The sequence below is a fragment of the Mauremys mutica genome, chromosome 6 (genome assembly GCF_020497125.1).
Source record: "Mauremys mutica isolate MM-2020 ecotype Southern chromosome 6, ASM2049712v1, whole genome shotgun sequence".
In the NCBI taxonomy this organism is placed as follows: domain Eukaryota; kingdom Metazoa; phylum Chordata; order Testudines; family Geoemydidae; genus Mauremys; species Mauremys mutica.
In genome coordinates this window covers 58,661,117-58,688,768 of record NC_059077.1, presented here as the reverse complement: position 1 = coordinate 58,688,768, position 27,652 = coordinate 58,661,117, and the positions used below count along the sequence as shown (strand labels likewise).

Genomic DNA, 27,652 nt, shown 5'->3' with positions numbered 1-27,652 from the left:
GCCTGAGTGCACTCCCTACATCCTGTGCCCATCCTACCACATCAGAATAGCATCCGTTTCACCACATTCAGAACCTTCCACAGCTTTTACATGGGCTTGAGGATTTGGCCCAAACCAAGGCATTTCACTGAATCTGGCAATAACAGCAACACTGTCCTACTTTAAGCTTTAAACAGCCAAAATGGGAAAGGGTCGGACCCGCAAGTGGCCCATCTTGGGAAACTCAGACATGCTAGGCATTCTTATCAGAAACATCTTGGCTCTAACTGAGTGTGGGGGACCAGTCCACCAGGAGCCCAACCCTTTCTATTCTGAAGAAGCAGTCAGAATAACTGACGTATATTACATTATTTCTCAAAGGTTGTAGCAAGTCAGATGTAATTAATAATTTGGAAGGAAGTAGGAGAACCCTATTCCAATTGTTTAAATAAGCTTTGTTCTGTTATATTGCTATTCAGTTTTCAAATAGGAAGAAAAATATTTACATTAACATGAGATTGTGTATTAAGTTCTCATTAATACAGATGTAATATTCAATATAGTAAGTTTACAGCTAAGATTATTCTAAGTGTTAGCTTTGTAGAAATTATTTTATAATTCAGTTCAAAATATTGAATATATTTTAAGTGTATTGATGAATACTTAAGAGAAATATAAGTACATATTTTATATGCTGAAATTATTGTGATTGTCTTATATAATTACATTAATTAATGTAAAACTTCATAAATTTATCTTTAAAACTTTTTTCATTTACAAGAGAATTTTGACTATACTCTAACCATACTTTCAGAAAGTCGAATACAGAGATAAAAGTACTGTGAGTAACAGTTCGAGGGTCTGATTCTGATCTCACTTACCCCAGTGTGAAACTAGTAAGAGGCAAGTCAAACCTTGTGTGTCTAAAACAATTGTACCAGGCTAAATGCAATTGAGGGATGAATGTATGGGTGAGATGCAGAGGCGGATGGAAGGTTGAAGGACTGGTTTAATATAGGAGTTTAACAAGTATCTTTTGTGTTTTAATTTAAAAAAATAACCCCTTGGGTCTCACCAACAGGTCCAACAGATTGTACTGCATTCCTGAGGTTGCAGTGCATAGGATACTCCCTGCTGGCACTTCTACAGGAAAAGGAGGAAGCCTGTTTGAGCACCACTCCTTTAATTGCTCTGTTCCTGATGACAGTCATTTTAGCTCAGTGACAGAAATTAGGGAGCAAACAGTAGCATTCATGATTAGACAAGAATATATGAGAAAAACACAATAATTTAGGTCTCAATTCTGCCTGGTGCTCATCTCTCTGGTCCTGATCCAGAGGCAGTGCTAGCCTGTTGTGGGGAATAAGCAGGAATATTTTTGGCTTCCCCCCAATAATAATAAATAATAAAAAGCTGCTCGATGGCCCTAAACAATTGCTTAGTATGCTTACGCCTAGCGCTGGCTTTGCCCTGATCGAGCAAATCACCTAAGTACAGTACATGCTTAAATAAGAATAGCCATACTGGGTCAGACCAATGGTCCATCTAGCCCAGTCGCCTGTCTTCTGACAGTGGCCAATACCAGGTGCTTCAGAGGGAATGAACAGAGCAAGGCAATTATCACGTGATCCATCCCCTATTGTCCAGTTCCAGTTTCTGGCAGTCAGAGGTTATGGGACACCCAGAGCATGGGGTTGTGTCCCTGACCATCTTGGCTAATACCCATTGGTGAACCTATCCTCCATGACCTCATCTAATTATTTTTTGAACCCAGTTATAATTTCGGCCTTCACAACATCCCCTGGCAATGAGTTCCACCGGTTGGCTGTGAGTTCTGCGAAGAAGTAATTCCTCTTGTTTGTTTTAAACCTGCTGCCTATTATTTTCATTAGGTAACCCTGGTTCTTGGGTAATGTGAAAGAGTAAATAACACTTCCTTATTCACTTTCTCCACACCATTCATGATTTTATAGCCCTTTATCATATCCCTCCTTAGTCATCTTTTCCAAGCAGCATAGTTCCAGTCTTTTTAATCTCTCCTCACATGGATGCTGTTCCATATCCCTAATAATTTTTTTGCCCTTTTCTGAACCTTTTCCAATTCTAATATATCTTTTTTTGATTTGGGGTGACCAAAACTGCAAGCATTATTCAAGATGTGGGCATACCATAGATTTATATAGTGGCATTATGATATCCTCCATATCTTTTGGCCCAGAACAATCTCAAACCAAGATCTATTCACACAGTGCAGCCAAGAGGATCTGAGCACCATCATTGCCAGGAGGCGTTGAAGATGGATTGGCCATGTGCTTTGGATGGAAACTGATTCCATTACCAGAGTAGCAATAAGATGGACAGCTGAAGGCAAGCAAAAATGAAGCCGACCGAAAACAACATGGCAAAGAGCTGTGGAAGCCAAGCTGAAAAACCTGGGGCACAGCTGGGGAACCATTGAAAGACTTGCCAGAAACAGACAGGAGTGGAGGAGCTTTGTCACTGCCGTAAACACCAGCGGTGTAATGGGAACATGATGATGATGATGATTGCTGTCTTATTATCTGTCCTTTTCCTAATGGTTCCTAACACTGTTAGCTTTTTTGACTGACGTCGCACATTGAGCAGATGGGAACTGTCCACAATGACTCCAAGATCTCCATCTTGAGTGGTAACAGTTAATTTAAATCCCATGATTATGTATGTATAGCTGGGATTATGTTTTCCTATGTCCATTACTTCAACACTGAATTTCATCTGCCATTTTGTTGTCCAGTCTTTCAGTTTTGTGAGATCCCTTTGTAACTCTTTGAGATTTGCTTTGGACTTAACTATCCTGAGTAGTTTTGTATCATCTGCAAATTTTGCCATCTCACTGTTTTCCTCTTTTTCCAGATCATTTATGAATATGTTGAACAGCACTGGCCCAGTGGAGATCCCTGGGGAACACCACTGTTTACCTCTTTCCATTCTGAAAACTGACCATTTATTCCTACCCTTTGTTTCCTCTCTTTTAACCAATTACTGATCCATGAGAGGACTTTCCCTCTTATCCCATGACTGCTTACTTTGCTTAAGAGCTTTTGATGAGGGACCTTATCAAATGCTTTCTGAAAGTCCAATTACACTATATCCAGTGGATCACCCTTGTCCACATGTTTCTTGACCCCCTCAAAGAATTCTAATAGAGTGGTGATACATGATTTCCCTTTAAAAAAGCCATGTTGACTCTTCCCAAACATCTCATGTTCATCTATGTGTCTGATAATTCTGTTCTTTACTATAGTTTCAACCAGTTTGCCTGGTACTGAAGTTAGGCTTGCCAGCCTGTAATTGCCAGGATCACCTCTGGAGTCTTTTTAAAAAATTGGTGTCACATTAGCTATCTTTCAGTCATCTGATCTCAGAAGTTGATTTAAGTGATAGGTTACATACCACACTTAATAGTTCTTCAATTTCATATTTGAGTTCTTTCAGAACTCTTGGGTGGATAGAATCTGGTCCTGGTGACTTATTACAGTTTAGTTTATCAATTACTTAGCTTTAAGTATGTGAGAAGTCCTAGGTTAGTTAGGCATGTAAATACAGTTTGAAATATCTCTCAGAGCTCCCACATATCTGTAAAGTTTATCAGATAAATACTGAGGGCCAGTTACTCTAAAAGGTCTCGTTAGTTCCAGATTATTATTTCTAAAGTTGTGCTCCTAAATTGTGTGTGTGTGCTAATAGTTCTTACATGTCTAGCATAAACAAGTGTTTTGTGGATAACAAACATCCACACCCATGTTTAAGTGTGCAAAAACTTGGACAACTGAAAAATGAGTATAATTTTAAGTACAAATTTGGAGGACATTTCTGAAAATTTGATCCTGAAAGCTTCAAAAATCAATATATGCAGCTGCTAAAATTTCTAGTAATAAAGCTACTTAAAAAGTAGGCATTCCGTTATCAATAGTCAATATGCTCTTTGGCAGACCTTCACATGTCCTGTGTTCTTATTCTTGTATGAGTAAATACTGTGCATACATAGTCACACTGAATTGTGATGTAGATTATTTTCTGTAATGTATCAGCACAGTTCTGTCTCTATTTGGGGATGTGTTCCACGAGCTAGTCTATGTATCAGTGCAGCCATCAGTAAGCAGGTAAAGCAATAAAATGCTCATTCACGTTAAGTAATGGAAGAAAGTACCATACAGCCTTGTGTCTACTAGTCTTTTTTTCTAATGTAACTAGTTTATCCACTGAACTGTAGGTACATAATAACATTTATGTGCCAATACATTTTCATCCATAAACCTACTTCTTTGTTGTAGTAAAAAATCCAAATAGTATAAACTGATACTAGAGAATTTCTTTTTGAAAAAGAGGAAATTGAATGGTAACCACTCTTATCTGGACCTTGAGCACAGGTAGTAAGATTTGCAATAGTATCTAGTATTATACAGACAGCCTGCACTGGTCATTTTGGATTTTCTCCAAGCCTTTACATTTCCTTTGTTCTATTATTTTCATATAGTAGGTATTGTGTGTGCATTTTGAACAGCATTACTTCTGAAGTTTTAGCAGAGTCTGTCTTCTAACACATCAACGGAAACACGTTACGTTTAGGGTCATTCTTATGCTGGAGTCGTTCAGAAGAGTTAGTTGTTTTGGTGGTGCAATTGCTAGTAAACAGATAAATCAATCAAATGCTTGTAACCCTTAGTTACCAGAAGAATGCATTTTTCTTTCAGTTTCAGCTTATGTAACTTTTGATATATTCACCTTCATTGTGTACCTCCAAAGACATATTGGTTTGCTATAGCATTTTTTCTACTTCCCCCTTAACTTTGTAACCTTGTATTGTGGATAAAAGTATCTAAAAAGAAATCTTTACATGTTTAATATTCATCCCCAGCTACTAACTTCCATGTATGCTTTCAAGTTTAATTGTAGTTCATTTTCACATCTGAATGGCTTACACTTTGTCACTTGCAGAAGGGCCTCACATCTATATATGTACTGATATAGCTCCTGTTACGGTAGTATTTGTGCACTTCACAAACAGCAATGAATTTATCCTTGCAACATTGCTGTGAACTCACCTTATTTTGCAGCTGAGATGTCTGGCATAGAGATGTGGAGTGACTTGCCCAAGGACACACAGTAACTTTGTGACATGGCCAGCATTTGAACTCAGAACAACAAAACCATCCTTCCCCTCTCATCATAGGCTACTGTATTCAGACCTTGAAGGCTTCAGTAGAGGATGGATAAAAAGATACTAATATTTATTTGATCTTAAATTCCTAACAAGATCCACTGAAATATTTTCAACATTTCAGACATTTGTATTAATATTTATACTGTGGTAGCACCCAAAATGTACAAGGTGCTTTCTAAACTCAGAGAAATATTAAAATTAAACCTCTGGGAATCAATACAAAACATGTTAATGATTGAGTTTCTGATAGGGCCAGTCTTGCATATTTTGAAAGGAACTGTGAGACTCACTAAACGCTAGTTTCTTCAATCCCTTTCTTTCTCCTTCCCTTCTTTCACAAAGAAGTGCTTGCGGCTCTTACCCCTTCCTTCCATTTTCTTCCTATTTAAAAACAAAAATCTTTCTTTCTTATGACTGTTCCCAACCACAGTATTTTGCCTGGGCACTATGAGCACTGTGCAGCCACATGGCTGGATGACCACTAAACCTTACAGCATGTGAAGAACACTGTTTATAACCAACGTGTTTGATTTTTTGAGCACCTATGTCTAACATTTCCTTAAAAATGCATTAATATTTATATTTCTATATTAAGTAGGAATTAAGGGTGCTATGTTTACAGATGGGTAGATAGACAACCTGCAAAATAATTTTGAGTATCTACAATGTTTGAGGTGGGGGAAGAGATATTACTGTGTTCAAAGCACTTTGTCTCAACCCTCACACTGCTTTGTTTGCAGGCTCACAGGAGGGATAGCTCAGTGGTTTGAGCATTGGCCTGCTAAGCCCAGGGTTATGAGTTCAATCCTGGAGGAGGCCACTTAGGGATCTGGGGCAAAAATTGGTCCTGCTAGTGAAGGCAGGGGGCTGGACTCCATGACCTTTCAAGGTTCCTTCAGTTATAGGAGATTGGTATATCTCCAATTATTACCTTTAAAAAAATATAAAATTGTGGGGAAGGATAGCTCAGTGGTTTGAGCTGTTGGCCTGCTAAACCCAAGGTTGTGAGCTCAATCCTTGAGAGGGCCATCTGGGGTAAAATCAGTACTTGGGCTTGCTAGTGAAGGGGGCTGGACTCAATGACCTTTCAGGGTTCCTTCCAGTTCTGAGATAGGTATATCTCCATATCCATGACTTAACTCTGTTGTAAAATGTTTGCAGAACTCATCTCATGGCTGACAGCAGAAGGTATTCTTTGATCATGTCTTAACCATTATTTCCTTCTCATAAGTCAAAAACCAGGAGTTGCCTTTCTCACATGATTCATGGTATCTGACCCCACCCTTCAACAACCGTAACTAAGACAGACAAACTATTTAATCTGTTCATCTACATGCTACTGTGCACAAAGCCTCCAGTATGTAGGAACATTCTGGTTTTGTTGGTAAGGACAAAGAATTTTATATTGTCTGTGAAACATTTCAACCCTGTAGTTCTAGTATATATATTTTCTATCTGATTATATTCATTGCATGTCTTTTAAATTTATAACAGCCACTCAATCCCAGTGCCCACTGGAAACTTCCCTTCCATAGTTAGGCATTCCAATTTTTGACCATAGCCAGGAGAAAATTAGGGATAGGAAGATTCTACTATTTTTTAAATCATCAGATACTGTACTGAGCATTAATTTAAAAAATGAATGCAAAAGTGTTCCAGATACTGAATCTGAATTTGACAAGTCTCTATGCATGTGAAGTTTTGACTTCAGCACATTGACTTTGCCCTGAACTAAGGCTTCAGCACATAAAGTCTTTAAGCCTCTGTAGTATTCATCACATAAAGACTTAAGTGATTGTGACCAAAAGCACCCCGTGTTCACACCCTACACACAGTTGTAATAATCTGTACAAAATATGTTTTGTGAGGTATCATTTGAAAACTAATGACTCACTAGTTAATAATTTCATGGTGGAATGTATGTAGCACCAGTCTGGTTTGAGCCAGACATGCTAGTCTGTTGCAAACCCAGATCCAGGTCTGAACCACGTCCCCTAAAAGCTGCAGGTTTAACTGAAAACAGTTTAAGAAGTGTTCCTGTCTCTAACACTTAGATGCCCAGCTCCCAATGTATATGTAAAGTTATGAATTCCCCCAGTATGATATTAGCACATGTTTGAAACCAAACAGCCCTGCCTAGACAAAAGTTGTTAAACAGGCCTATCCTAAACAAAGGAATGTCTGTTTACCTCAATTTACCTATAAGTAGTAAACAGGATCCTCGAGGCACCAGGGAGACAAGATGGCAGGAAACAAAACAATTTGAATTTTAGCAAACACAAGTGGGGGAAGAAAGAGCACAGAGCCTCCTTCACCACCAGACTCCATGTCACTTTCCTTAGTGCATGGATTAACTTTCCTTTCGAGGGTAACCTTCAGAAGACTCCACTTCAGAGGTTCACTGGACTAGAAAAGAAAGGGGCAGAAAACCCCAAGTTACTCTTGCACCTAAGACGACAAAGGCACCAGCACCTTCCTGCCTCTGGGAGAGGTCCTGACTGAGGAAAGGGTCAGTCACCCTCTTGCTGGAAGACAGTAGGTGAGACAGGCCATCTTCAACAAGCACCTTGAACCAAAACTTGCTAGTTAAGTTTTAGACTTTTAGATGTGTTTTTTTTGCTTTTAACCCTTTCTAACTTTATCTCCTATACACTTAAAATAATATCTTCTTTTGTTAATAAATTTGCTTGACTTTTAATCGAAACCAATCCAGTGTCATGTTTAAACTGAACTGCTTGGTAACTCCAGTCAAAGTCACAAACTCGAATATTGCTTCCTTACAGGGGCAATGAACCTTAATATCTAAACTATTCAGGAGAGGGCTAGACAGTGCAGAACACCCATTTCTGGGAACATTCAGGACTGGGAGTGTGTTGAGGTCACCCTGCAAGTAATAGCCAAGACTCCTGGAAGCCAGAGTATGACTGGTGTGTAGCTGGCAACCTGCTGAGATCAGATCTGCTGCACCAAGGCTGTAGCTATATACAGACATTCAGGGTATGACCTGCATGATGTGAGCAGCCCAGGTTGGGAGCTACAGCAACAAAGCATTGTAAGGCACCCAGGGTTGCAGGGCAGGTAGAGACACAGCCCCTCAGTGGTCTGGATCACACCCCAGAATGCGACAGTGATGAAGTCATTATGTGCTGAAATATTCACTGCACAAGGACTTCTTTCCCCCATCCTGCCCCCTTCTCTTCAACCAGCTCATACCGTAGAAACCAGCCAGCGCAGAGAGAAGAGTAGGGTATCAGGTTTGAGGGGCAGGTGTGATGGGTTGGATCACAGAAACCCCCTTGGGGCTGCCAACTGATGTGCTGAGACAACTCCTGAGCCTGTTTCCCCTGGCAGCTTGGGACTTCAGTGCCCTGCCTGGTTTGAGCCAGACACACTAGCCTGCTGCAAACCCAGACCCAGGTCTGAACCACGTCCCCTAAAAGCTGCAGGCTTAACTGAAAACAGTTTAAGAAGTGTTCCTGTCTCTAACACTCAGATGCCCCGCTCCCAATGGAGTCCAAATCCTAAATAAATCCATTTTATCCTGTATAAAGCTTATACAGGATAAACTCATAAATTGTTCACCCTTTTTAACACTGATAGAGAGATATGCACAGCTGTTTGCTTCCCCAGGTATTAATACATACTCTGGGTTAATTCATAAATAAAAAGTGATTTTATTAAATACAAAAAGTAGGATTTAAGTGGTTCCAAGTAATAACAGTCAGAACAAAGTGAATTACCAAGCAAAATAAAATAAAACATGCAAGTCTAAGCCTAGTACAGTAAGAAAACTGAATACAGATAAAACCTCACCCTCAGATGTTTCAATAAGCTTCTATCACAGACTGGATATCTTCCAGTCTGAGACCAATCCTTTCCCCTGGAACAGCCCCCTTGTTCCAGCTCAGGGGTAGCTAGGGGATTTCTCATAATAGCAGCCCCTTTTGTTCTGTTCCACTCACTTATATATCTTTTGCATAAGGTGGGAATCCTTTGTCTCTCTCTGGGTTTCCACCCCTCCTTCTAAATGGAAAAGCACCAGGTTAAAGATGGATTCCAGTTCAGGTGACATGATCACATGTCACTGTAAGACTTCATTACCCACTTGCCAGCACACATGTATATAGGAAGACTTACAAGTAAAACAGAGCCATCTACAGACAATTGTCCTGGTTAATGGGAGCCATCAAGATTCCAAACCACCATTAATAGCCCACACTTTGCATAATTACAATAGGCCCTCAGAGTTATATTTCATATTTCTAGTTTCAGATACAAGAATGATACATTCATACAAATAGGATGGACACACTCAATAGATTATAAGATTTGTAATGATACTTTATAAGAGACTTTTGCATGAAGCATATTCCAGTTACATTATATTCACACTCATTAGCATATTTTCATAATATCATATAGGGTGTAACATCACAGCAGGATAGAAAGGAACCAAGGGGAACCAAGAGGACTATACCAAAAGAAGCTGCAGCTATGGACTAGGAGCCAGTTTTGGTGCCCAAGTTTCTTGATGTTTTTCTGTATCAATATGAATGCACATATTGGCAAAAATGCTGCATTTCTATGGATGTGATATAGATATAAATAACAAAGAGTTCAGACTGAAAACCAAAGTCTTAAAGGAAATTTCATTTGACAGTCTAGGCGTCACCCAGATGAATTCCAAACATTGTAACCACGAGGGAGTGTCTGACCTGCTAACTTTTTGTTTTTTTAAAAATAACTTTCCTGAGAGAAATATATTCTCAAGAGTTTTAAGTAAATATTATTAAATGGCAAGGAAATCAGGCCAGGGTATGATCCCTCTGTAAATCCAGAGGAACTCTACTGAACTCAAAATTTACATAGGCGTAAATGAAAGCAAAATGTGTCTCTCTTTCCCTAAGTGTGCTTTTAAATTAGTTCACAAACGGATACTTCAGAAATGAAACTCTGTAAGGGCAGGGTGTGAGGTAAACCAGAAAACATTGCATGATGATAAATTACCTTTTATATACTTATATACTTGGAATTCTCAGCATCAACAAAAAGGCGCTGATAATAGAATAAATATATATCTTATAAAATACCATTTACATTTTAAACATATACTAAACTTTGTGCTAATGGCATATTTTAAAGTGAAATCCATGTAATAAATTGTATTTTTCATGCACTTTTGACCACTCTACCTGCAGTCAGCCCATTTAATCAATTTCTACTTGGCCTCATAACAGTCCAAATCCCTGAGCATTCCCCGCCCCTTCTTAATCTCAATCTACCACATAAATATGCCTGCTTTTCCCTGATAAATATAGAATTCCCTCCACTTCCATATTACACCCGCCTGAGGTGCATGATAGGCAATATCTGTCCAGGACCATTGACAAGTTTGTAGTCTGATACCTCTTGGCCCCTCAAGACTAGAACCAGAGGTTTAGTCCATTGGAAATGGAATGTTCCCAACTTTCTAATACACAACACTTGCTTTTAGACCTGGATGGTTCTGAGAGTTCAGATTTTATAGCTGGGATATTTTAGGTAATTTTTAGAAGTTTTAAAACTTCATTAGTAAATAATTTAGCTTTTCCTCAAAGGTCTGTACACTTGGATTCTTGGTACTAAAGGAGTCTGACTTTACAGGGAAGGGATAGGAAAATTAGCCAAATATTTAAAATAATCGTTTTCTAAAATGGTTTCTGTAAAATATATCATATACACAGTATATGATGATGGGATGCAGTATAAAGGATTTATTTACACTTGTTTGTAATGACCTTATAACTGACCCACAGGTTTGCCATTTGTGAGTAATGTGATCATCCAGAATATAGTATACCAGGGCTCGGCAACCTTTCAGAAGTGGTGTGCTGAGCTTTCATTTATTCACTCTAATTTAAGGTTTCGCGTGCCTGTAATACATTTTAAGAAGGTCTCTTTCTATAAGTCTATAATATATAACTAAACTATTGTTGTATGTAAAGTAAATAAGGTTTTAAAAATGTTTAAGAAGCTTCATTTAAAATTAAATTAAAATGCAGAGCCCCCCGGACCAGTGGCCAGGACCTGGTTAGTGCCACTGAAAATCAGCACGCGTGCCATAGGTTGCCTATCCCTGTAGTATACTATATCAATATTAAAACTGTTCCCAAAGATAATAAAGACCCATTCTACAGATTAAAGAATATGAGATAAATAAAATGAGAAACAAAGGCATAAACTCTATACATGAAATGTATACTACAAAAATAATGAGTTTTAGGATACATTCCCATCTGAAAACCATTAGGGTTACCCTACAGTGGTGTTCAAGAGAATGGAAAGAGTACAATGGTCCTCCTACTAATGTCCACTCTCCCTTCACACCCCCTCTGGGGGTGATGCTGGCAAGATTTTGAATGGGACCATATCCAGTAGGCGGCCTCTGACCATGCCTGCGGTATCAGGCCCTGCATGCAATTTAAGCAGACAAACTTCCCCCGGTTTGTGAATTGCTCTGGGGCTTAGATGGGAGATAGGTGTCTGGATGCCTAGACTGAGGCAGCAGAGCACATGCCCAGAGGCGGAAACTTAGGTGCTGAGGGAACTTTGACCCTGAAAATTTAGGCACTGAGTAAGTTTAGGCACCTATAGGGTCGGGCAAGAGTTTTGTGGATCATAGAGGAGCCTAAAACTTGGATTTAGATGCCTAACTGGAGATTTAGGTGCCTAAATCTGGAGTTTAGGCACCTAAGTACCTTTGTGGATTGGGGCCTAAGTAACTTTCCCAAGTTCACACAGGAAGTCTGTGGAGGAGCAAGGAATTGGAACCAGGTCCTGTCCAACACGACTTATTTCTACACTGTTGCTAAAGCTTAAAACATAGTCAACTATCAACACTGAAAACAAAATGTATTAATAATTTCAGTCGGGGTCCTTTCCTCAATCCAGGGCTGAATCCACTCTCAGCACTGTTTTCAACCAAGATCACAACCATGCATAAATGAATAATCAGTGCATTTTAGAGCCAAATAAAACAAAACAAAACAAACCACTTTGTTAAACTTGTTCTTGTTAGCAGTGAAGTCTCTTGTTAACTGGAATAAAGTCAAAAGATATTTTTTGCTCATAACAGAGCATCACACAGACCTCCCCCAAATATAGGGCAATTACTTCACCGGGGGCCAGTAGACATTGTCGTGCATTGAGCAACCTTGGTATTAGTTGCCCTGCTCACATCACGCCCCACTTGGTTAATTAGAGCCATAGCTGATGGAACATCAAAAATACCAGATGCTAAAACCCATATGAATGTTAATGACTATGACTCCAAACAGTTGTCATTGTTCTACTGGTATCCTAATATTCCCGAAATCACCAAAACTCTTCTGCCTCTTTGCCCCTAGTCTCATATGCTAGTATTCCCAGTTGTACAGCTGAAGCTCTTCTTCTAAAGGAAAATGTGCTGAGTACAAAATTTAATCTCATCTGCAAATATCTTTTTCTTTTTTATTACCTCATTTAATGCATTTTTAAAAGAACAAATTCAATGTAAAATAATTAACAAAAATGTCAAATTAGATGAAGAAAAAAATTGTCAAAGGCTTTATGGACCATGGTAAATCTGCTTTTCAATTGCATTCTTGCCTCTGTTTCAGAAATGGAGAAAAAATAGCTAGGATTGTTTGGAAGGGAAAATGGAAAATGTGATTGTTTCACAGTCATGCACAGCTTTTGAAATGGGATTTTTTTTTGTTGAATCATCAAAAAATGGGAGAAAATTAATTAAATTAATATTCAACAGAAATTGATTGTACGAGAGATAAAATCCATGAACATTTCTCTTTAAATTATAAACTGAAGGTATATCTAACTGCATATCGTAGTGGGATAAGATTGTCCTTGTTATTGTTAGAGCTAATAATACATTTTATTTAGATAGCTCACATCTATCCGAGTATCCTGGGAGCTTTGCAGTAAAACAGGCCAATCAATATAAATCAATGAAGCAAAAGTAAACATACATTTACCAATACACATGCAACACATTTTAAAGCAAAATATATTCCTTTCCTTTCTGTAAACAGCTGCACAGAACTCTAATATAGTGAAACCAGCACTTAGCATTACCTCTAATAATCATTCCTTGGTCTTAAGTGATCACTTTACAGTGGCTCCAAAGTTTTCCAGTATCATTTTATTTGACCTTTAGTTAAAAGTATCTAAGCACCCAGTTTATTGCTGGGATCTCATGACAGGTTTCACTGTGCTCTATATTACTTGCTTCTACTGAAATACATGATTGCACATTACTATTCTGTAACTGCAAAATACCACAGTAACACTAACAACTTTTCTCTCCATTAAGCTGAGCACAGCCCTGCTGCATCCGTTTCTGCTAGCTCCAACAAAGGATGATTCAGCATGTAGCAATGCCTCTGACATACCAACTCTGTTTTCTGCTGAAAGCCTGTGGGCTCTTGTTTTTCTCAGCTTACACTGTTTAAGCCAGTAGCGCTGGTGAAGGGTTAGAGCTTCTGCTACATGGTTCTCAGCTGTGTCTGAGGCTTTAGAGTCTCTCTTCTTTGGATAGACTTCTGTGTAAACTGATGCAGCAAAAATGGATTTTAATAATGGATTACGTTCCATTAATTTCTAGTGCTTTCTCGTGGAAGTAAGTGTCATTTCTATTTTAAGCCTGCAAGCTATGTATTGGTTTCACATGCCTCCTAAATACTGTCTTATGTGACAGCACTGCATTGCGGGGAAAAGTGTTTCCACATCAGTGCAGGAATTGGTTAAGTACTTGGCATCAGCACAGTAATGTTTGCCAAGTTGAGGGAATTCGGTTTGCTTTGAAATCTCTTAACAGAACAATTACTCAGACTATTTACTTCCAGCAAGAGTGCAAAATATTACTATTTATTACTTGTGATGCACCAACGATATCTTTAGTGCTATACAAACCCCAAATACACAGTTCCTGTCCCCAAAGAGCGTGCAACCTAAACATTGTGCTACATTGTGCTCTCAAGGCCAGCCCTGTGCAGCTATTTAAGGCCCCAAATGCAGCAAAAATACAGTGTATTAGGGATAGGGAGAAGGTAATGGAGGGTCTCTGCAGGAGAGCTCAGCACCTGTGCAGGAAGGTCGGGGTGTGTGGTCGTATAGCTTTCATGGGTGTATCGTGGTGGTGCTACCAATGGATCAATACACAGTGTTGCTCCACAAAATCAAAACCTACTCCTTTTCCCATAGAAGCAGTGGCCTGGTATTACAGTACACCGGCAGTATTTTAGGGCTGAGGATTCTACCCCGTGTATTTTCCTAAATAGACAACCTGGTTACTTGGAATTTGTACTGATTTCCAGGATTTGACCCTCAGCAAATAACACAGGAGCTATCTCACAGGGCAGTTGGATTTGTTTTTAATTTGTATTAAGAAGGCAGTTGCTCCCCCACCCTTACCCACAATGGGCTGAGACTTTAGAAGCATATTAATTACTTCATGCCTCTACTCTGAATCATCAACAAATGTTGGATAAGAAATCTGCTCTGCTCATTTTGCACTCCTCATGAGAGGCCTTTGGCCAATTGCAAAACAGTTTAGGGGGATGGGAAATAATCTAAAGAATAAATGGATAATTATTTGACATGGTAAAGTCTCATGGCCCCACGTGAGAAAAATAAACACTGGCTGAGGAAGCAAGACATCTTTTCATTCTAAAAAATTTAAACATCATTTTACAATTATATATAAATAAAATAATTATGCTTTGCTCATGGTTTTATGTGCAGTTATTCCATATCAAAGGGTCTTATTTTTATTTCAGCACACACAAGATAATCCTTTGTCACTGTGATTTTTTGGTGTAACAACATGGTTACTTGGGCTATTTGGTGCTTGGCAGGGGCCTGATCCAAAGCCAGGGACTTTTCACTGGTTTCAGTGAGCTTTGGATCAGGCACCAAAAGATTATCCATATGATGCAGCAACAACAGACCTTTGTTACATGAGCCAATCTTAGCCCTTTGTTTATATAATGCAGATTTCCAATGTGGGTCTAAGGGGTCCTTTGTCAGAAAATATTAAGCAGGGGTGGGTAGAGCATGGTCCAGGGAATCCTGCAATATGGCCCAAGCCTGCTGTCGTCTTTACCAATGACTAGCAGCTTGTGCTGCACTGAGTACAGATGCCAGCAGGCAGTGTTCCATGGTGATCCAAGCAGCTCTGGAGGGAGTACTGTTTGCTGGCATTTGCAGTCACTCTGTGTTACATCTCTATTGGGCAGCTGCAGCCTGCTCCATTTTATATAAATTACATGGGGGCGGGAGGGTCCCTCAGCATCCCAGCACATTTCCCCAGTGTGGCTCACAGTTGGTGGATTCCTGATATGAAGAAATAGCTCAAACCAAAACACTTGGGTATATTCTCTCCTCAGACATAACTCCCATTGATGTTACAGACTTGCATGATTCCCCTCAATATACCTTATAAACCATCATCTTCCAAAAAAATCTATCTTCAGCTTGTACCTGATATTCATGGGAGGGAATGGTTAAGTGCCTGTATCCCCAGATCAACATTTGTGAATCATTGAATGGCTGGTGGAAGAGACTAAATATTACCAGTTGCTAAATAGGCCTGGAGTTCTCAAAGGTATTCCCAACGAATGTGAAGGAAAGAGGAACAAGATCCTGCATTGCAACAAATGTCTCTCTCAGTGGTTTTCAAACTGAGGATCGCGACCCAGTACTGGGTTGTGGAATGTAAGGCAATGGGTAGTGGTGGCTCTGGTCAGCACCACCAACCAGGCTGTTAAAAGTCCTGTTGGCAGTGCTGCCCAGCTAAGGGAGGCTAGTCCCTACCTGTTCCAACACTGCACTGCACCCCAGAAGTGGCCAGCAACAGGTCCAGCTCCTAGGTGCGGGGGCCACCCCGAGCACCGGCTCCGCACTCCCATTGACTGAGAACCTGCGGGCGAGAGCCACGCAGAGAGCTTGCGTGCCTCTTCCTAGGAACCGGACCTGCTGATGGCCCCTTCCAGGGTGCAGTACAGTCCGCGGTGTCAGGACAGGCGGGAAGCCTGCCTCTGCACCCCAGCTGCATTGCTGACCAGGAGCCGCCAGAGGTAAGCCCACGCCCTAATCCCAGGCCCCAATCCTTTGCCCCAGTCCTGAGCCCCCCTCAAACCTGGAGCTCCCTCCTGTACCCCAAATCCCTCATCCCTGGCCCCACTCCAGAGCCTGCACCCCCAGCCCAGAGTCCTGACCCCCTCCTGCATCCCAACCCCCTGCTCCAGCCCAGAGCCTCCTCCCACACCCTGAACCCCTCATTCCCGGCCCCACCCCACAGTCCTCGCGCCCTCACCCCAACCCTCTGCCTGAGCCCCTCCCACACTCCAAATCCCTCATCACCAGCTACGCTGGGTCGTGAGCATCAACAATTTTCAACTGGGTCACCAGAAAAAAAAAGTTTTAAAACCACTGGTCTATCTGACAGTGTACTGTATACAAACACTCTGGCCTGACTTGCTGAGTAGAGTCTCCCCTTTGCCATCTCCAGAGCAATTGTTATAGAAAATATAGGTGGAGAGGAACAGCTTCTGTAGGATGCTGGGGACAAGCCTTTGTGCCCAGTACAGTCGCTTCTGGAATCTGAGAGGCTTGGGTTTGTTGTATGTAACCTTTCTCCTGGCAACGTTCCTAACATTTTCATACTTCCCCACTTCTCCACCCTCCCTCTTGATCTAGGCTTGGGTTTGCTTACTCACCATTCTGTTTCTGATGAGGTTCCCAAGATGTGCACCAAATTTTAGAAAGGTGAATACTGCTAAATTTAAATGAAAGGCTTGGTACTCCACTTTTCACTTAATGTAGGCCTAAATCTGACTCATTCTTTCAGACAGAATCCTTTGTCTTTCTCTGCTATCACTCTCCTTCCAATGCCAGAAATCTTTGAGTTATCCTTGATTCCAAGCTGTCTTATCTCATTTTTACACCTCCCTTGTCTGTATATCAGTTCATCACCATCTTTGAAACACTTCAAGAATCCATCCTTACCTGGCCCTGCCTCTGCCAAGATCTTTATCATGCTTTAGGGCCTGACTCTATAAAGAAGCAAGAATCTCCATGTGCGGCTTTATTTGCAGGATCGGGCCTTTAATCACTTCTTCCTTTCACCATTGAAATTCCCTCTTACAATCGTCTGACATTTCTAGTTGGTAAGCTTCAGGGGATCCTGAACTTATTTATTATTTGTATTGCAATAACACTTGGAGGTCCCACTGTGCTAGCTGCTGTACAAATATGTAACAAAAAAACCAGTCCCTGCCCCAAGAAGCTTTCAACCTAAGTAAGTTTCCAGGCCCCTGACCCCTCTTTCCATCACTTTAACTGGCTTTGGTCCCAAATTACCCTCCTGCTTTTCCACATTTCTTTGACCTTACAACCATTTATATCTCTACCTGCCCATTCTACTCCTGATTCGCCTTCCCCCACATTTACTACTTCAACTATCTGGAACTCCCTCTCCCTTCAAGCCAGTGAGTCATTTCCTCTTTCAACCTCATCTCATCCTGTATAAGGGCCAGATTAACCTTTTGTAGGCCCGGCTCCAAACATATTTGTGGGCCCCCATGGAGGCAATGGAGCATAGCGTGGGGAGGTCAGTCCCCAGAGTGAGGGGCCAGCCAGGGGCAATGGGGCATGGCATGGCAGGGGCTCCATACAGCCCAGTACAAGGGCACTATTTACAAACCGGCAGTTGCCAGATGCACAGTGGCCCGCCTGGCCCTGTGCTGCCAGCATGTCCCTTCCCCCTGGGGCAGGCCCATGCCGTGCCACACAGCCCCCACCCCCATCCAACACGAACACCCTCCCCCAACTCCCTATGGCCAGAGCCCCCCAGACCCACTATGCCCAGTGCCTCCCCCAGACCCCTTCCATAAATGCACAGCACCCCCCTTCCCACAGCCCCACCAAAACTGCCCAGCATGCCACACAGAACCCCCACTCCCTAGTGCCCCAAACACACATCTTTCCTGCCCCCTCACAGCCCAGCACCCCCTGCCCCCAGACACCCCAGAGACCCACTCCCCCATGCCCTGCCTTCTGGCCGCACTCTCCGGCCCTGCTGGGAGGTGACTGTGTCTGCCTGGCAGCACATCCAGGGCTGGTCCCAGGGTGGGGAATTGCTCTGGCTCCTCTGGAGTGGCACGATCAGTCAGGCCAGGACCTGCCCCGGCCGGGGTCCCTCAGGACCCACTTGTCTGGAGGGGCCCACCAAGACTGGCCAGGTTTCTGCACCAGTCCCAGGTGGCTCAGCTCCGGGGAGACAGGCAGGGCCCCACTGATGGTGGGAAGCAGAGACTGCCCAGAGCCGGAGATGCACTGGGGTCCAGCCAAAGGGCGTAGAGGAGCCCTCAGCCGGCCAGCCAGCAGGACAAGAGGGGCAAGTGGTGGGCAGGGGGGAGCCAGTGGCTGGTGGGGTCTCGGGGCACAGTGCAAGTGGAGCAGGCCAGGGCCCCTTATGAGCATGGGCTTGGCTCCATGGCACCACTGACGCCATTGTAAACCCGGGACTGTCTGTATTCCTTGGATGTGAACCTTTGCCGTTATTTGTATTAAATTCACTAAAACATCTTAAAAAATCACTTCAGCTTAAAGCTTGTTTTTTCCCTTGGCTTGCAAATGGCTTTCTCAATAAAGCATTTTTGTTATATTCTGTATGAAGGATGCTATATAGAGGTTGAAATAGGGACCCAAAGGTTAAAATAATGTCCCCATAATACTGTACAATTTAATACTACTGATGTGCAAATATACAGAAAGGTAGCATCAATAATACCTGAAATAGAATAATCTAATATGTCATTCATCTAAAATTAATACAAAATAAAATCTACCCAGTGCTAGATAGTAAAGGCTAAAGTGAAACAATGGCCATTGGTGCCACCTGCTGGAACTTGTCAAAGGCACATGATCAAAATTAAAATCAAAGCTCAAATTCTGCTTTCCCATTTGTGTAACTCCATTTACTTGTACATGATTGGTAGAGCAGAAGGTGGTCCTATAGATTTCACAAATATGGCTTTCTTTGCCCATGATATTTATCTCTTATATAGTTAAAACAAATCTTTAATGGTCTCATTTACTTCATCCTGTTTTTAAAATTACTTTTTGCATGTTACTCTCAATTTGTGAAGGCCTAAATATGGGGCATGGGTTAAGAGGTAATAAAACATGAAGAGTTCAAGAAGCTTGAAATGACACAGAGTTAATTTATTTAGCATAAATAATATTTTTGAAACCTCTAGGTTTTGCATGCCAACACTGCAGGGGAGAGTATATTTAAGTTTTCTTTATATAAAATGCGTCGCTGTGTCCATCTGCAATACCCTACATGTGATCTGCAAATGGGTATTTGTGATTTGTGTGCACAAATGTCAGATCTGGCACATACAAATAAATGAACCCATAAATGTTGTGGTTGGAAATTTAGAGGCCTACTGACAGTTTGGGCCTATGGCTCTAATAGAAACTAATAAAAACGATAAACAATCAGAGTTCAGACTAACCTCACTTACATTCAGGAAGGTGCATTACAGAAGTGGTTAACCAGCTGATTTCTGTTGTCCTTGTACCTCCAGAAATAACACACTTGCTATGCTGTTGAATGTACCATGTGCATCCTAGTTTTCCATTGTATTCAACGGAGTGTTAATAGATGAATCTCAGCGGTCCAGCAGGTGTGGTTCAGAACCAGCAGTGAAAAGCTGAGTTGTGGCCAATGATTGTACCGTGAGTGTCTTTCACAACCTAATTGTTCTTTGAATGTGCTTTTTTTGCTATTTTATTTTGATTTGTTTGTTTTTTTAAGTGTAGTTGCATGACATTGGGGAATGAATACATTTTGGCTAGAATACAATTGCGTCACTATAAAGATTTTTATGAACCTTTTGTAGTATGTATTGTGTGAAGCTACAATTCCAACTAAAATATCTTTTGCTGGGATTTTTTCTTCCTAGCAAGTAGAGAAGGGAGATGGTCCTAAAAAGACCTGAATTCCCCAACCTGCTTTATTCGTCTCCATCTTTGAGCCCTGAATTATGCTGGTCATCTTTTAGAAAGGTAGGATTAGAAAGAACCTCTTCAGTTTGTTAACACTGCTCCTGAACTGAACAGAGGAGTTGCTATTGAGCAATATACGGTAACGGGGCACTGCCCCTTTTTCCCATCCAGCAGTTCAGCACACCACCTTGGCCACCTTTGCCTTAGGGAGCAATAGATCCAGGCTTTGCCTACACTAGGGTGGGGATTTTGTTGGGGTTTTTTTGGAAGGAGAGAGGAGTTTGCAGCAAATGTAGGTATTTGATGTAGCTCCATTGGTGTGAACCTCTAATAGGGATGCACTGAAGTAAACTACAGCTTGCAGAGTAAGCTATACTGGTATAAGTCACGATTTCCATAGGTGCAGCTCAGCTACATTAGGTGTTTACAGGCGTGCACATGGCTACATTAAATCGCTACACTGGTTCAAAAAACAGTGTAGACAAGGGCCCATCTGACATGTATCAACTGCTGCAGATTTCAGTGGAAGTTCAATGATAGAGTTATTTCAAAAGGTAACTGGCCATTCTTGAGGGTGTCAGGCATCCAGCTGACCTCTGATAGCCAATCCAGATACACCTGTGAACCGTTAATTACGTAGGTGGCTGGGTGGCACTTAATTACTTAAGGAGCACAGGGAACTAATAAAGACTTATGAGAGCTCAGTTAGAAAGCCTGAGGGGACATAAAGAGGAAGCTCCTGAGGAAAGAGTTTTCTTAGGGGAGCTGGTTAGTGAGAAAAGGTGCTCTTGGAGGGAGCAGGCCCCAAAATGGCTTGGAGTGGCAAAAGGATTTTATCAGACAGAGCAAGAAGTCCAGGTTGTTGGAGAATTAATCAGTGCTGCAGAGAAGAACTGCAGTGGTTTGATGTCTGCAGGATCCCTGACTCCCAAAAAGGAGCCCTTCTTCAGGTGATGGCAGGAGGCCTGTCTCCAGAAGGGGGTATTGGGTTGAGAGGGCCTTACTGGTGAGAATCTGGACAAAGGTGACTGATGGACTCAAGTTGGGTAGGTAGACTAATATTAACTTATGCTACCCTCTTTCCCCCTGCAGCTAGGATACTGGGGGTATCTTTATACTGCACTTTTTTTTACCCATCTTTCCAGCCCAGCTGTTGTAATACTTGCCAATATATGAGGGAAGATGGCTTTCCAAGGTGTCTCTTGCTGTTTTCAAATCCTAACAGCCAAGGTGACAAAGTCAGCGTGCTTTTATCAGTCCTGTGATACAGCACAGGTTTTTTTCAGATGTTGGTGAGCAGATATGACTTGACAAAATGATACTGTTTTTTGTTTCATACTTGACACATGCATTACAGGTTCAAAAGGTGTTGGTTTTTAATTTGAAAATGTGACCTGAATTATACAGCATAGCTCTCCCCCCCCCACATCTATTCCTTTTATTTAAAATAAGTATTAATCCTCTTTTGAGCGATATCACCCTTTAAAATGCCACCATTGGAAATATTCTGTGCTGACAAAGTTGCATTGGCTTGGCATTTCCCACTCAATGTGTTAGAAACGTGGCATTGTTTTCTTAGTAGCACTCTTGGTCTCTTTTAGATAAGTGATCGTAGCTGCCAGTTCTTCTCGCAAGCAATGCTTGTCCAAAGTGAAAAGATCTACCAATCTTTCCCCTGCAATCAAGGAAGAGAAGTACTTCTAAAATACATCTGATTATTATGTGAAGCTTGTGTCACACTGAGCCTCCTTTGAGATTGTAATCTTTTTTATAGAGGCTGACATTTTTGTATTAAAAGCCAAATCTGAGACTGAAAAAGGGGGTTAAATTCACTTTCTTAAGATTCTTTGTATTATAGGCTCTTTCGCAAGAGAGAATGGTTAGTCTAGCAATTGTATTCAACTTTTTTGCTTTTTAAAATATATCCTTTAACTAGACACAAAAGATTAATCCAAAACACAATTTAGAGTTGACAAGAAATTTAATGAGATTCTGGGTGAGTGTTGCAGATTTCCAAACCCTGACCAACCCATAAGGCAGGGACATGCACAGGTAGGGGAAAGCAGATGCACACACGCCCCAGTCAGCTGGGGCACAGAACTCCTCTGGGGCTGAGCAGCAGCAGATGACAGCTTCTGCAGCCCTGGGGTGGCAGGGAGAGAGAGAGCTCCTCTGGCTGCCGGGGCTGGGGTAAGAGCCAGCTCCTCCTGCTGCAGAGGGCTCAGAAAGTGCCCCTCCAAAAACAGCCAAATTTTTATTTCTATGCGTGCCCCTGCCAGCAGGTGTAGGAGTTGCTGCTGGGACCACTTGTGTGAGGGAAATTGTAATTCTCTCACTGAAAAACACACACAAATCCAGAAAAATGCCTGTAACATTTAGGGGTTGGGGGTGTGAAACACTACAGGTCCTATCACTTCAGCATCTCTGCAGCTTTTTACTGCAGTCTAGATTTTGTTATCCATATTCCTTTGCATATAGACAGTATATTATATTCCCTTTATTCTGATTGTGTATCTTAATATTTTAAATCTTGTATCTTAAGCACAGTTTAATATTGCTGTTTGAATCTTAACTTCTGTATTCCTTGAGTCTTGTGATTTCAACTGTACTACCTTAAATGCAAACACTGTTAATGCAATACTAATGTGTTATAAGCCGTGATGATTCAAGTATATTATTGATATCCAATTGAAGAATTTGTTTGCTATAGTTCTCTTGGGTAGCATGTTTCTTTGTGTTCCCTGTCATCCTGTGAATGTGCTAATTGATTTGTCTCTTGTCCATTATCTACTTAGTGAGAACTGTTTTCCAGTGTAGTTAAAATTAAATACATAATTCTCTAAAAGACCTTGAACATGAAACAAATTTGTATGGCTCTTAATTTGACACATCATAAAGCTTTTCAAGCAAGACCAGTAGAGCAACTTGTGATTAATATGGAAAAGCAAGCCTGTTAACAGGATGACAGATCATTGTTCATGACAGCAAATACGAATGAAAAACTGACAAAATTCAGGGTTTGATCCTATGTGGCACTGATTGAACCACCTAAACTCCTATAGAATTAACTGGAAGATGAGGGCAAAGCTGGGAGGTGCTGAGTCAATGGAGCAGGACTATTAAGACTTTCAGAGGTCAATCTCCACATTTTAAAGGAAGAATTTAGAATATTTAATGACTGCTCAGGGCACTAGAAGATTATGGCATGTTGGTTCTCTCACTTATGAATGACCATTCTTGTGATAGGAATTGAGTAGAGGGAGGGGGACATGCAATTAGCAGGTGCCTTTGCTTACACATTAGGGCCCATTTTGGCATTCAAAAGCAGGACAAGAGTACAAATGCCTTTGGAGGCTCTCCCCACACCCCCAAAGAGGGGAGGTGGGAGTAGACTGCTTGCTGCTAAATGCTTCCATTGGAGCATCTGGTGCTGGCCACAACTGAAGGCAGGATGCTGGTCTACATGGACCCAGTCTGGTAATTCCCATGTTCCTCTGAAAAGACTTCCTAAAGTGTTGCGTATTTTGCTTCTCGCAGGCATGGTTTTGAAATCCTTTCTCCACGTTCTTTGGAATCCCAACTACTGTAGGTGACATGGTATTTAAATGATTAAGAAACCAAAAATACTAAGGTTACAACAGTTACAGATATGCTGCTGAGAGTGACAGGATTCTCCTGTTACACCACTCTGAGAGCAGGTGTTGGAACCTTGCCTGGAGCTGTGGGCTAACTGGTGCTGACTCACTGGGTCTTATTAGATTCTACCCTCTAGCAGACAGCTAGAATTTGGGACAGACAGGTCCCGAGGGAAGGAACTCTAGGAGGAACCACCCCTGGGGACAAGGTTTAGGCTACAATATTACTTGAGTTGCCTTTTTGTTAATAAACCAGCACCCCCCATGAGGGATGATTTGTAGAGAGGCTTAAAAAAAAGAGTGTCGTTTTATTGGGAATGAGGTGGGGACTCTATCAGCAAAGCCATCCTCTTTGTCCCTACAGTATTTTGAGAACTGCTGCTCTACGTATAACCATCATTGCACCGTGACCCCCTTCTGACAACAAAAATTACTACATGACCCCTGGCAGGGGAGAGTCACCCTGGGGATGAAGCCTGTGGGCTTTGGCTTCAGTCTGCGGTGATGGGGCTCATGCTTCAGTTTCCACCCCAGCAAGTCTAATGCTGACCCTGGCAACCCCATTAAAATAGGGTCCCGACCCACCATCTGAGAACTGCTGATGTAGAGTGTTGAAGAGTGTACAGGACTTGCAAGTTCTGCACTTAAATAATTATTTACAGGAGATAGTTGTTTTTATTGCATTTAAATGCTTTGAAAACTAAACAAGCAACCCTCACACTGTACACTGCTGATGAATCACTACCACGCAGATCTGAAGTGGAAGTAAAGATCAGTCTCTCTGTTAGATTGTTGGGGAAAATTCAGGAGTTATTCTTAGCTACTTATGCTATAAGTTGTATAGTTTGCCCTGTGTGAGGGGGGAGGAAATTCTGTTCTCTCTTTGCACATTTACCCTCTGCTTTCTCAGTTCACTTTCTAAATAGTTCTCTCCATCTCAAAGGGTACTGAATGCACATAAAGAGACAATAGAATGAAAAACCAATCTGATGCAAAGTAGAGGTTCCTGGAGCTATTTCTCCCTAAACTTAATTTTGTATATGGAAATTCAAATTTGCTAAGCAAGAGTTGAAGCTGTCAAGTCTGAGGGTTTTTTCTTTTTGTCAGTCCACCAGAAGAGATCATTGTGGCTTAAACTAAAATACAAGCATGTCACAATGTCAGCCTAGTCAGAGTTCAGCTTTTCATTTTTCATAAGTGACTCATCTTGTAGCTATGGCAACTTCCTACTAGTATCAGGGATATCATGTTAGCTGTTTCTCCCTTCCAGCTAGTATAGATTACAATACCACCTCATAAGCTACTGCAGTGATATTTATATCTGGGTCACATACTATTAAGTTAAACAAAATGTCTGTGGAAATTTAATCACAGCAGAGGGCCATGCTCTTGAAAAGAGAGAAGTAATTATAGAAACCTTGATTTGGATACTATCATAAACAACCTTGGTCTATAGCGTGTGTTCTCTATACCTCAATAAGTCTCCCATTAACAGGTCCTTTGTGGAAAGAGAAAGGGGACTAATCCTGTTCCAATTAAGAAAACTCAATAGATGCAGGATTAAGAGCCTACTTTTTTAACCTTTAACTACATCAGCCATTATTTTCCCTTCCATTCTGGTTGGCCTCTAATGTACTTTCTCACTAGGATGATAGCCTTTTTATAACAGTGATAAAGCTGTACTTAGTGCTCCAATATGGCTCTGGTCATTAATAAAGATGACCAAAACTGCTTTTGGATGTGTAGCTACTCATGCACCATCTCCGTTGTTTCTTGGACTTAAATAATATGAACTATCCCTCTGAAGTAGCCCAAGGACTGTAAAAAAACAAGAGACTTAAATGTACATGTTGCTGCTTTGTTTAGACATTTTCACTGTCATGTGACTCACCTTCCCAGTGACACTGGTGGTTTAGTTTTGTGGAAGGAGTCAACATTGTGTCTGTATGGGAGAAGGCTTAAAACACTTCTTGAATTTTTTTTTTAATTCTATCAGGTAATCTTAGACCTGCACTATCCATGCTCTATGAAAATTTGATTTTTCTGTTTAAGGTGCTGAGAGCAGGTTCTGCACCAAAATATTTTTCTTTGGAAATGCTGTCCCCGAAAAAGGACAAATATCCAGATCCATATGTCATCTATGTAAGTTGGGGAATGTGACTGAAAGCAGATGGTATTTGCAAAGCAAACCCACAAAAATTCATTGGATTCTGTTATACTGAGCCTTCTAGTTTGTAAACAGAAAGGTCTTCAGGAAGATTATGTGGGTGTCTGTTACCTTATACAGCATAAGAGGTCCACATCTTCTATCATCTTGCTGTTTAACTTTCATGAAGGTGAACAAATGAACTAGAGTCTGATCATGACTTTAACAGCAGCCACTGGCATTAGAGGATATTGATTTCCATCACATGACAGGGATCAACATTTTGTAATTGTATGAGGGGGGCAGGAAATGAAGTCTAGTCTCTTACTAAAATTCCGGTGTGTCATAACTTTATTACAACCACCACCACCACCACCAAGCGTTGTCTCTGTCAGGGCAGTACTCACTTACCTTTACAATGTCAAGTTTCAAATGACATTCCTCTGTGTAATTTATTACAAGATGTATCCCTCATTGCTATGCATAAAGTAAGGCCACTTGATGATTATTATAGGTCAATATGTATCCCTGTCAAGTGTGTACCCCGCAATCTGAAAAAGTCTCTAACAACCCCCAACAACTACAAACCCAGGTGACATTCAAAATTCACCAACAAAAAAACAAATGTGCAACATCTGAAAAGATAAATTCAAAAGAAACATAGTAACAAGGTTATGCAATGGCAATATTTTGAACTAATTTCAAAGGCCAACATCCAAAAATCAAATGGAAAAGTGTTTTCTATGAAAGAGTTTTGAGCGTCTCATGTGATCACTACAAGTATAGCTTCAGTACTATTCCAACATCAGAATGTGGGGTAGCGAGAGAGCTGCACTGTGTCATCATCGCCACTCTCTAATACCAAAAAAAAAAATCCCTACAAGATGCTTCTGCCCAAGTATCCAAAGATAATTCTCATGGTATCATTTTTCATATGTCCATCTTGTATGATGTACAAAGAGAAGAATGGCTTCTGTAATGGAAAGCCAGATACTCCAAATTGGAAACAACATACTTTGACCACCTCTGATGTCCTTGAGAACCACCATGACATTGGCAATGCATTCAGAGAGGTTATCGTGAGCTCTCCACCATAAGTCAGCAACTAAATCCTCTAATCACATTAGAATAGGGTATTGCTATGTAAAGATGGGACTACCCCCTCTTCTAGTTATACTTTGGTTGCATTTGTAGCACAGACAGGTAAATCTTATGTCACAATAACCAAGCTACAGGTATGTGGCAGATGTTGGGCAGCCATCTTGGTGCACAGTTACATGCCAGCATTTTCAAGTTAAGAAATCTTCTCCCAAAAGTGCAGTGGCCCAAAGTATTGAAGCAACACACATTACAGAACTTCATTTAAAATTCTATTGGATGGCTGGGAGGGTTGTGCATGTTATGTAAGCTCTTTCCCAGAGTTTGTATCTACTCTCCAGCCAGCTTCTTGGTGAAGAGACTCATTAAAAAGCAAATACACAAAGAAGAATAATGAAATAAAACCAGTTTACATAAAGGATGATCGAACTTCAGCCTGACTACTCAACACTGAACCTGGCTCCCATTAATAATTCTGTTTTTCCAGCTCCTTGGAAATACTGCCTACCAAAGCAACACATAGAATAGGGGTGACACTCT

The 27,652-nt window shown here is 41.1% G+C and overlaps 1 long non-coding RNA gene across 2 annotated transcripts in view; it reads left to right on the top strand.

Annotated features, from left to right (window-relative positions):
• The first annotated feature begins 20,945 nt into the window (after positions 1-20,945).
• The window catches only part of LOC123372992, a 36,727-nt gene continuing 30,020 nt past the window's right edge, over positions 20,946-27,652 (top strand). For both annotated transcript variants that reach the window (XR_006580503.1, XR_006580504.1), the window contains exon 1: positions 20,946-21,279. This is a non-coding gene — a long non-coding RNA (uncharacterized LOC123372992). The remainder of the gene's footprint in view (positions 21,280-27,652) is intronic.